Source organism: Salmo trutta, chromosome 34, assembly GCF_901001165.1.
Source record: "Salmo trutta chromosome 34, fSalTru1.1, whole genome shotgun sequence".
Classification (NCBI taxonomy): Eukaryota; Metazoa; Chordata; class Actinopteri; order Salmoniformes; family Salmonidae; genus Salmo; species Salmo trutta.
This window is the reverse complement of record NC_042990.1, coordinates 27,686,704-27,698,181: the sequence shown is the minus strand read 5'-3', so window position 1 is coordinate 27,698,181 and position 11,478 is coordinate 27,686,704. Positions and strand designations below refer to the sequence as shown.

The 11,478-nt window shown below is 42.2% G+C and overlaps 1 protein-coding gene across 3 annotated transcripts in view; it reads right to left on the bottom strand.

Annotated features, from left to right (window-relative positions):
• Nucleotides 1-11,478, bottom strand: part of adgrb2 (adhesion G protein-coupled receptor B2) — a 470,244-nt gene that overhangs the window by 113,703 nt on the left and 345,063 nt on the right. The gene's annotated exons all lie outside the window — the stretch shown is intronic.

The window sequence follows — 11,478 nt, the reverse complement described above, 5'->3', positions numbered from 1 at the left end:
TCTTGCATAGTTTGGAGCTGTGCTTTGGGTCAATATCCTGTTTCAGGAGGACATTTTCTCCAATTAAGCACCATCCAAAGGGTATGGCATGGCATTGCAAAATGGAGTGATAATCTTCCTTCTTCAAGATCCCTTTTACCCTCCCTTTTACAAATCTCCCACATTACCACCACCAAAGTACCCCCAAACCATCACATTGCCTCCACCTTGCTTGACAGATGGCATCAAGCACTCCTCCAGCATCTTTTCATTTTTTCTGCATCTCACGAATGTTCTTCTTTGTGATCTGAATACCTCAAACTTAGATTAGTCTGTCCATAACACTTTTTTCCAATCTTCCTCTGTCCAGTGTCTGTGTTATTTTGCCCATCTTAATCTTTTATTTTTCTTGGCCAGTCTAAGATATGGCTTTTTCTTTGCAACTTTGCCTAGAAGGCCAGCATCCCGGAGTCGCCTCTTCACTGTTGACGTTGAGACTGGTGTTTTGCTGGTATTATTTAATGAAGCTGCCAGTTGAGGACTTGTGAGGCGTCTGTTTCTCAAACTAGACACTCTAAAATACTTGTCCTCTTGCTCAGTTGTGCACCGGGGCCTCCCACTATTCTGGTTAGAGCCAGTTTGCGCTGTTCTGTGAAGGGAGTAGTATAAAGCGTTGTATGAGATCTTCAGTTTATTAGCAATTTCTCGCATGGAATAGCCTTCATTTCTCAGAACAAGAATAAACTGATAAAGTTTCAGAGGAAAGATCTTTGTTTCTGGCCATTTTGAGCCTGTAATCAAACCCACATGCTCCAGATACTCAATTAGTCTAAAGAAGGTCAGATTTATTGCTTCTTTAATAAGGACAACAGTTTTCAGCTGTGCTAACATAATTGCAAAAGGGTTTTTTAATGATCAATTAGCCTTTCAAAATGAAAAACTTGGATTAGCTGACACAACGTGCCATTGGAACACAGGAGTGATGGTTGCTGATAATGGGCCTCTGTACTCCTATGTAGATATTCCATAAAAAATCTGCTGTTTCCAGCTACAATAGTCATTTACATCATTAACAATGTCTACACTGTATTTCTGATCAATTTTATGTTATTTTAATGGACAAAAAATGTACTTTTCTTCCAAAAACAAGGACATTTCTAAGTGACCCCAAACTTTTGAAAGGTAGTGTATATCTCTCATTTAGTAATGAAAAGTGTGATGTGGAGTTCGATCAATGGGAACATTCACATTCTCTAATTGAACGAATGACTAGCCTTACAGCCATCGACACACACCAACCATGTGCTCTAGTCTGGCTTTACTACAAATGACTGTACACATGTCTGTTGCAGAAGTTGTTAAAGTTACAGCAGTGATATGAACCTTCAGATAAATGAGTGACACAAACTGGACTAACCACCACCCTGTCTGTGGCACTTTAACTAATGCCAGTGTGTGAACATTTATAACACTGATATGAACCTTCATACAGCTATTATAGAGTGTTGTGTATGCTCAGCCCCTGACAATAACTGAACTAATTATCAGTTCCCTCACAGGACCTGGTGTATAATTATTGACAGTTGAAACAGTGCTGAGTGTACTGTCTCTGTCAGCTATATTATAGCTGAAGAGTCCTTTTCCATCAACCCCTCTGACAGCACCGCCACCAAACACTGACTGAGAGACAGAGGAGATAAACAGAACGCAGTGTTCTTGTTCATAAGGGGTTGCTAATAAAGAAGTATTTTCCCAATCAACTTCTATTGTCCCCCATGAGCCCTGCGATGGTGAATGTCCTTCATATTTCTGGTTTGCAGTTGGAAAGTGAGTTAGAGACAAATCAATTTCCCTCAGCATCTTTTTGATTCAAGAAAACACTTTCCTTCTAAATTATATTTTAAAGCTGAACTAGGTCGAAGCCAACTGTGGAGAGGTCCTAGAGTTGGAAGATCCCCAGCTGTGAGAGCATGGTCTGGGGCCACATGGCATCAGTCTGCCTGGTATGGGACAGATGGATAGTATGCTGTAAAAAATGGCATTCCACCTGCTAGAGGTTATAATCTGGACATTGGCATATTCCACTGAGATTACAGTGCTCCACAGGGAGACACATTGCATGCGCAGAATACATGCGTGCACACACACACACAAACACACACACCCGCACACATACACACACACTGCTGGTTTTGTCTCCCCAGTGAGAGGGGGCCCAGATTGACATATAATCAGTGATTATCAGTGGTTGCTAGTCTGATTTTGGATAGGCAGTGTGTGTGTCTGCCTATTGTACAACAATGCCATAGACAGAAGGGGGATGAATGAGCTATGACCCATCATGTGGGACATATCATAGTAGACACATGTTGTAGGTACACATGGGAAGCTATTCGGTAGTGTGCCTGCGTGTGTGTGCCTGCGTGTGCCCCCGAGCGCCTTAAATGAACAGACCCAAAACGTACAATTATGCCTAGCAGCGCTTTGAGAGGTAACAGTCTACCAGGAACACTAATCAATCTGTGGAGTTGAGAATAACATTGATCTAGGTGGAATCTTCCAGTAAGAACAGACCTAGAACCAGCTTACATTTCCCAAGTCCTAACTTCAACCCAATATGTGTGATGCTAAACTGACCTTAGCTGTGTCTAAAGGGAAACTTCCCCCTACTCCACTTTCATAATGCAAATCAACAGACGAATTTCCACATTCAACTTGTTAACTCACTCTCTGTCTGCCATGTGCCATGCTATCTCCTACAAACTCTCACAGTCTCACGTGAGACGTTTATCTATGTTTCTCAAATGTCAAATTTTGGAAGTTGTTCCAAACATTACATTTCGAAGTGTTTAAGTTTAAGTTTAGGCATTAATTCTGCATTTTTAAGGTTAGGGTTAAGGTTACAGTAGAAATGAACTCTGAATGGTTAAGGTAAGACCCAGCTAGCACAGTGGATCTGGGCCGATTCCGGCTGAGAGTTGGGGAACACGGCTGAGAATCAGACTCGTCCGAGTATTACTTATGGCTAGGATGTGGGGATTGAGCTCGGGCCAATTTCGGTGTGAGTTATCTGGCCCAAATGTATTACTTGGGGCTCGGGCCGATTGGGGCTACTCTCTGGCAGATGATTACACGGGCTGTTTATGTAATTAACATTTCATTATTTATTTATTTTTCCATATTTTTTAATTGTTTCTGTGATCAAAAAATAACATTTAAATGAAATTATTTAAGAGTCCTGTTTAAGTAGTATTTTAGTATTTTGATACTTTGTGCAAGGCAATTGATAAGCATTAAAAACTATACTGTGCCACTCGGGGCCTCCCGAGCACAGTGGTTTAAGACACTTCTACAGATGCTAGTTCGATGCCCGTGCTGGCTGCGACTGGGAGACCCATGAGGCGACGCACAATTGGCCCAGCGTCATCCGGATTAGGGGAGAGTTTGGCCGGCCGGGATGTCCTTGTCCCATCGCGCAGTAGCGACTCCTGTGGCGGGCCAGGCGCATGCATGCTGACACGGTCGCCAGGTGTACGGTGTTTCCTCTGACACATTGGCTGGGTTGTGTTTCGGGGGACGCAGGGCTCTTGACCTTCGCCTTTCCGGAGGCCGTACGGGAGTTGCAGCGATGGCACAAGACAATTGGATATGACGAAAAGGGGGTAATTTGTATGTATAATAGTCATATTTAAAATTACTAAATCGGGTACATTTTTATACATTTATTTAAATTTGCATCGGGCCGCTTCTGGGGGGATTCTGGTAAGATGCCAGCAAAGTCGGCTGAATTCCAGTTGACGGAAACGGCCTGATGTACTTGGGCTGATTTTGGGCAGTCATTCATTTTGATTCCGGGCCGAGTCCGACACCCGATTCTGGGGCGCTTCTGGGCTGATTCCTCATTGCTAGCTGGGGGGTTAAGGTTTGGGACAGGCTTAAAACAAAAATATCCACACCAACTTTCTATCACTGGATTTAAACATACAAACTTTGGAATCCGAGGCAGATGCTTACGCCCATCTGCCACAACACCTTAATAAAACCGAAAACTACTTGAAGCTAACAGTGCTCACGGTTGCCTCTAGTGGCTGGTTTGCACGTCATCTCCCGATGTCCTCAGACATTGATTGACGTTGAATACTGACTTGTATCACGGGTGACCTGGCTGAGCTGACTCATACTGATTACACACACACACACACACACACACACACACACACACACACACACACACACACACACACACACACACACACACACACACACACACACACACACACACACACACAGTCCTGTACAGCTAACCTTGTGGGGAAACACAATTCAGTCCCATTCAAAACCCTATTTTCCCTAACCCCTAACCTTAACCCCTAACCCTAACACGTACTCTTACCCTAAACCTAACCCAAAAACCTAACCTTAACCATAACAATAAACCTAACCCTAGCTCCTAACTCTAACCCTTAACGTAATTCTAACCATAACACTAATCCTAACCTTAACCCTAAACCCCCTAGAAATAGCATTTGACCGCGTGGGGACTAACAAAAATGTCCCCAGTTGGTCAAATGTTGTTTGTTTACTTCTGGTCTCCACAAGAATGGTTAAACACGTCCACACACACACATATACACACACCCTTCAACATGAACTAAAAACAGAGATGTGTTCACTCATACATACAAGCCAGAATATCAGTATATATCGAGCCATATGGGCCTTATCAGTCTACATGCATAAATAATTATTAGGACAGATGGAGAGAAATGTCTCTTGCTGGGTTATGCATGGTGTCCCAATTCTTACTTGGTTGAGCTTATCACACGCACACATGCACAGATATGAACATATAAACACACATACGCACACTAGCACACACACTTGCCCATAAGCAAATCATGTAATACTCTGTGTAACAAAACGGGTTCATGTGTGTGTGTGTAAGTCTGTGTGTCTGTGTGTTGTCTGCTGGCTCACAGTGTGGTGTCTGCAGGATAAAACAGAGGAACACTAAGTGATCTCTATTTGGAGAGGAAAGCACAAAACGACTTCAGGAGTAAATTCAGGAGTAAAAATGTGATTAACAAATCGCATAATAAGTTGCATGGATGAATTCCGTGTTCAATAACAGTGGTTAACAGTTAACAGCGGTTAACAGTTAACAGCTGTGTGGCTCAGTTGGTAGAGCATGGTGTTTGCAACGCCAGGGTTGTGGGTTCGATTCCCACGGGGGACCAGTACGGAGAATTTTTTGTTGTTGAAATGTATGCATTCACTACTGTAAGTTGCTCTGGATAAGAGTGTCTGCTAAATGACTTAAATGTAAAATGAATTACCACCCCATCTCTGTACCCCACACATACCATTATCTGTATGGTCCCTCAATTGAGTAGTGCATTTTAAGCACAGATTCAACCACAAAGATCACAGAGGTTTTTCAACACCTCTAAAAAAAGGGCACCGATTGGTAGATGTTTAAAAATAAAAAGTGCAGACGGTGAATATCCCTTTCAGCATGGTTAAGTTATTAATTAGGCTTTGGATGGTGTATCAATATACCCAGTCACTACAAATATACTGCCGTCCTTCCTAACTCAGTTGCTGGAGAGGAAGGAAGCTGCTCAGGGATTTCACCATGAGGCCAATGGTGATTTTAAAACAGTTAAAGAGTTTAATGATTATGAAACGAGAAAACTGACATAAATGACAGAGTGAAAAAAAGGAAGCCTGTATAGAATAAAAACATTCCAAAACATGCATCCTGTTTGCAACAAGGCACTTAAGAAATGTGGCATATAAATTAACCTTTTGTCATGAATACAAAGCGTTAGGTTTGTGGAAAATCCAACACAACACATTACTGCTCTTCATATTTTCAAGCATGGTGGTGGCTGCATCCTGTTATGGGAATGCTTGTCATCGGCAAGGAGTTTTCGTAGGATAAAAACAGCTATAAGTTCAGGCAACATCCTAGAGGAAAACCTGGTTCAGTCTGCTTTCCAACAGACACTGGGAGACAAATTCACCTTTCAGCAAGACAATAACCTAAAAGGCCAAATCTACACAGGAGTTGCTTTCCAAGATGACATTGAATGTTCCTGAGCGGCCAAATTACAGTTTGAAAATCGCTTGAAAATCTATGGCAAAACTTGAAAATAGCTGTCTAGCAATGATCAACAATCAACTTGACAGAGCTTGAAGAATTTTACAAATAGTAATATGCAAATATTGTACAATCCAGGTATGCCAAGATCAGAGACTTACCCAAAAAGACTCACAGGTGCTGCCATAAAGTATTAACACAGGCGTGTAATACTTACTGTATGTAAATTAGATATTTTTGTATTAAAGTTTTTCAAAATGTTCAAATATTTTGAATAACCTGTTTCCACTTTGTCATTATAGGTTATTGTGTGTAAATGAGTGAGAGAGAAAAAATGTATTTAATCATTTTTGAATTCAGGCTGTAACACAACGTGGAATAAGTCAAGGGGTATGAATACTTCCTGAAGGCACTGTAGACAAAGCCCCTCATTGCCAAAATCCCAAAGTATCCCTTCAAGGTACATTGACACTTTCTAATATTTTGTTTTAGCTCACCAACAAAGCTTGAACGGAAGCTTACCGCTTATTATTTTATCTAGCGATTAAATCCTAAATTGACGATGAGGGACTTTTGCGGTTTAATGAATGAGTAGGTGTGTCCAAACATTTGACTGGTACTGGATAGGATACAGTAAATATAATACAGTATATAGGATAAAGTATGCATGATAAAGTATATAGGATATATGATATAGGATTTAGAATATAGGCTATAGAATATAAGATGTAGGATATAGGATAGGATATAGCATACCTGATATAGGATACAGGATATAGGATACTTAATACATTATATAGGATATAGCATATAGGATATGGAATATATATAAGATATATGATAAACTATACAGGATATAGGATGTAGGATACAGAATATAAGATATGTGATATAGGATACAGTATATGGGATATAAGATACAGTATATAGGACACAGTATATAGGATATGGGATACACTACATAGGGTATAGGATACAGGAAATAGGGTATAGGATACAGGATGTAGGGTATAGAATACAGTATATAGGGTATAGGACACAGTATTTAGGGTATAGGATACAGTATATAGGATATGGGATACATGATATAGAGTATAGGATAAAGGGCATAGGATATATGATATAGGGAATAGGGCATAGGATACATGATATAGGGTATAGGATACATGATATAGGGTATAGTATAAAGAATATATGGTACAGGATACAGTATATAGGGTACAGAATGCAGGGTATAGGATATATGATACAGCATATAGGATACAGGATATAGTGTATAGGATACAGGATATAGGATACATTATATAGGATATAGGATATAGGATACAGTATATAGGATATATGATACAGTATATATGATACAGTATGTATGATACAGGATATACAGTAGGATACAGTGTAAAGGATACAATACTTAGGATATATGATACAGTATATAGCATACAGGATATACAGTAGGATACAGTGTAAAGGATACAGTATATATGATATATGATACAGTATATATGGTATAGAATACAGTATATAGGATACAGTATATATGATATAGGATGTAGGGTATAGGATACAGGACATAGTATATTGGATATATGGTATATGATACAGGATATATGATACAGTATTTAGGATAAATGATACAGTATATATGGTATAGGATACAGGATATAGGGTATAGGGTAACGTCAGGATGGCAGAGAGGTTAAGAAGGAGAGAGAGGAGTGGAGAGAGGTAGATCTGGGGAGTTGAGGGAGGAGGAGAGAGGAAGAATAAAGGGAGAGGTAGCGATAACTCAAAGATAACTAGATTTACGTAAACCATGCTTTGATGTGCTGTCTGTCAGTGTTTCATCCTTATAACACTTGGTATGGGATTGGGATAAAAGGAGGGGATGTTGTGTGCTCTGTATGTCTTCCCTGTCAGTCTGGAGGAGAGTTTGGGGGATGTGACTAAGCATGACATTAAGTCACTGGAACAAATCTTCAGATGACACAAATCGCCTTGCGTCACTCTGCTTTCAGCAAGCCACGCTAGCTACCTAAACACAGGGAAAGCACGCACACACACAGGCCGACAGACAGACACACAAACACACACTCAGACAGGCATTTAACATGGAACAAGCTTTCGACATGTGGCGTCTCCTAAACATGCATGTTAGCATGAGTGTGTGATTCTGAGTGTGTGTGTGTGTGATTCTGAGCGTGTGTGTATGTGATTCTGAGTGTGTGTGTGTGTGATTCTGAGCGTGTGTGTGTGTGATTCTGAGTGTGTGTGTGTGATTCTGAGTGTGTGTGTATGTTATTCTGAGCGTGTGTGTATGTGATTCTGAGCGTGTGTATGTGATTCTGAGCGTGTGTGTATATGATTCTGAGCGTGTGTATATGTGATTCTGAGCGTGTGTGTGTGTGTGATTCTGAGCGTGTGTGTATGTGATTCTGAGTGTGTGTGTGTGTGTGAGATTCTGAGCATGTGTGTGTGTGTGATTCTGAGCGTGTGTGTATGTGATTCTGAGCGTGTGTGTATGCGATTCTGAGCGTGTGTGTATGTGATTCTGAGCGTGTGTGTATGTGATTCTGAGCATGTGTGTATGTGATTCTGAGCGTGTGTGTATGTGATTCTGAGCATGTGTGTGTGATTCTGAGCGTGTGTGTGTGATTCTGAGCGTGTGTGTATGTGATTCTGAGTGTGTGTGTATGTGATTCTGAGCATGTGTGTATGTGATTCTGAGTGTGTGTGTATGTGATTCTGAGCGTGTGTGTATGTGATTCTGAGTGTGTGTGTATGTGATTCTGAGCATGTGTGAACATGTACAGTGTGCGCTTATGTCTAACCTATATATGGCTGCAACACAGCTGGTCAGAACCCATGCAGACCACAACATGTGAACTATCACTCTCAGTCACATAGCTTCATTTATGAGCAAATTAAATGAAGCCGAATACAACAGGTGAAGACCTTACAGTGAATTGCTTACTTACAAGCCCTTAACCGACAATGCAGTTTTAATAAAATTAAGTGTTAAGTAAAAAATAGTTAAGTAAAAAATAAAAACAACAAATAATTAAAGCGCAGCAGTAAAATAACAGTAGCGAGGCTATTTACAGGGGGTACTGGTACAGAGTCAATGTGCGGGAGCACAGGTTAGTTGAGGTAATTGAGGTAACATGATTATGCATAGATAATAATCAGGGAGTAGCAGCAGCGTAAAAGAGGGGGTGGGGGGACGACGACAATGTAAATAGTCTGGGTAGCCATTTGATTAGCTGTTCAGGAGTCTTATGGCTTGGGGGTAGAAGCTGTTAAGAAGCATTTTGGACCTAGACTTGGCGCTCCGGTACCGCTTGCCGTGCGGTGGCAGAGAGAACAGTCTATGACTAGGGTGGCTGGAGTCTTTGACAATTTTTAAGCCTTCCTCTGACGCCTCCTGGCATTCCTCTGGCACCTCCTCTTGGCCCCAGTGATGTACTTGGCAGTATGTTTGGCCCCAGTGATGTTACTTGGCAGTAAGCACTACCCTCTGTAGTGCCTTGCGGTCGGAGGCCGAGCAGTTGCCATACCAGGCAGTGATGCAACCAGTCAGGATGCTCTCGATGGTGCAGCTGTATAACTTTTTGAGGGTCCGAGGACCCATGCAAAATCTTTTCAGTCTCCTGAGGGGGAATAGGCTTTGTCATACCCTTTTAACGACTGTCTTGGTGTCTTTGGACCATGATAGTTTGTTGGTGATGTGGACAGCAAGGAACTTGAAGCTCTCAACCTGCTCCATTACAGCCCCGTCGATGAGAATGGGGGTGTGCTCGGTCCTCGTTTTCCTGTAGTCCACAATCATCTCCTCTGTCTTGATCACGTTGACGGAGAGGTTGTTGTCCTGGCACCACACAGCCAGGTCTCTGCCCTCCTCCCTATAGGCTTTATCATCATTGCTGGTGATCAGGCCTACTGTTGTGTCGTCGGCAAACTTAATAATGGTATTGGAGTCGTGCCTGGCCATGCAGCAATGGGTGAACATTGAGTACAGGAGGGGACTGAGCACGCACCCCTGAGGAGCCAACGTGTTGAGGATCAGCATGGCAGATGTGTTGTTACCTACCCTTACCACCAGGGGGTGGCCCGTCAGGAATTCCAGGATCCAGTTGCAGAGGGAGATATTAAGTTCCAGGGTCCTTAGCTTAGTGATGAGCTTGAGGGCACTTTGGTGTTGAACGCTGAGCTGTAGTCAATGAATAGCATTCTCACATAGGTGTTCCTTTGGTTCAGGTGGGAAAGGGCAGTGTGGAATGCAACAGAGATTGCATCATCTGTGGATCATCTGTGGATCTGTTGGTGTAAATTGGAGTGGGTCTAGAGTTTTTGCAATAATGGTGTTGATGTGAGCCATGACTAGCCTTTCAAAGCACTTCATGGATACAGATGTGAGTGCTAGTCATTTAGGCAGATTACCTTAGTGTTCTTTGGCACAGGGACTATGGTGGTCCGCTTAAAACATGTTGGTATTACAGACTAAGTCAGGGACAGGTTGAAAATGTCAGTGAAGACACTTGCCAGTTGGTCAGCGCATTCTCGGAGTACACGTCCTGGTAATCCGTCTGGCACTGCGGCCTTGTGAATGTTTACCTGTTTAAAGGTCTTACTTACATCGGTTACGGAGAGTGTGATCACACAGTCGTCCGGAACAGCTGATGCTATCATGCATACTTCAGTGTTGCCAGCCTCGAAGCAAGCACAGAAGTAATTTAGCTCGTCTGGTAGGCTCGTGTCACTGGGCAGCTCGCAGCCGTTCTACCCTTTGTAGTCTGTTATAGTTTGCAAGCCCTGCCACATCTGACGAGCGTCGGAGCTGGTGTAGTACAATTCAATCTTAGTCATGTATTGATGCTTTGCCTGTTTGATGGTTCGTCGGAGGGAATAGCATGATTTCTTATAAGCGTCCGGGTTAGAGTCCCGCTCCTTAAAAGCGGCAGTTCTACCCTTTAGCTCAGTGCAGATGTTGCCTGTAATCCATGGATTCTGGTTGGGGTATGTACGTACGGTCACTGTGGGGACGACGTCACCGATGCACGTATTGATGAAGCCAGTGACTGATGTAGTGTACTCCTCAATGCCACCGGAAGAATCTCGGAACATATTCTAGTCTGTGGTCGCAAAACAATCCTGTAGCTTAGCATCTGCGTTATCTGACCACTTCTTTATTGACTGAGTGACTGGTGCTTCCTGCTTTAGTTTTTGCTTGTAAGCAGGAATCAGGAGGATAGAATCATGGTCAGATTTTCCAAATGGAGGGCGAGGGAGAGTTTTGTACGGGTCTCTGTTTCTGGAGTAAAGGTGGTCTAGACTTTTTTTCCTCTGGTTGCAAATTTAAGATGCTAGTAGAAGTTAGGTAGAACGGATTTAAGTTT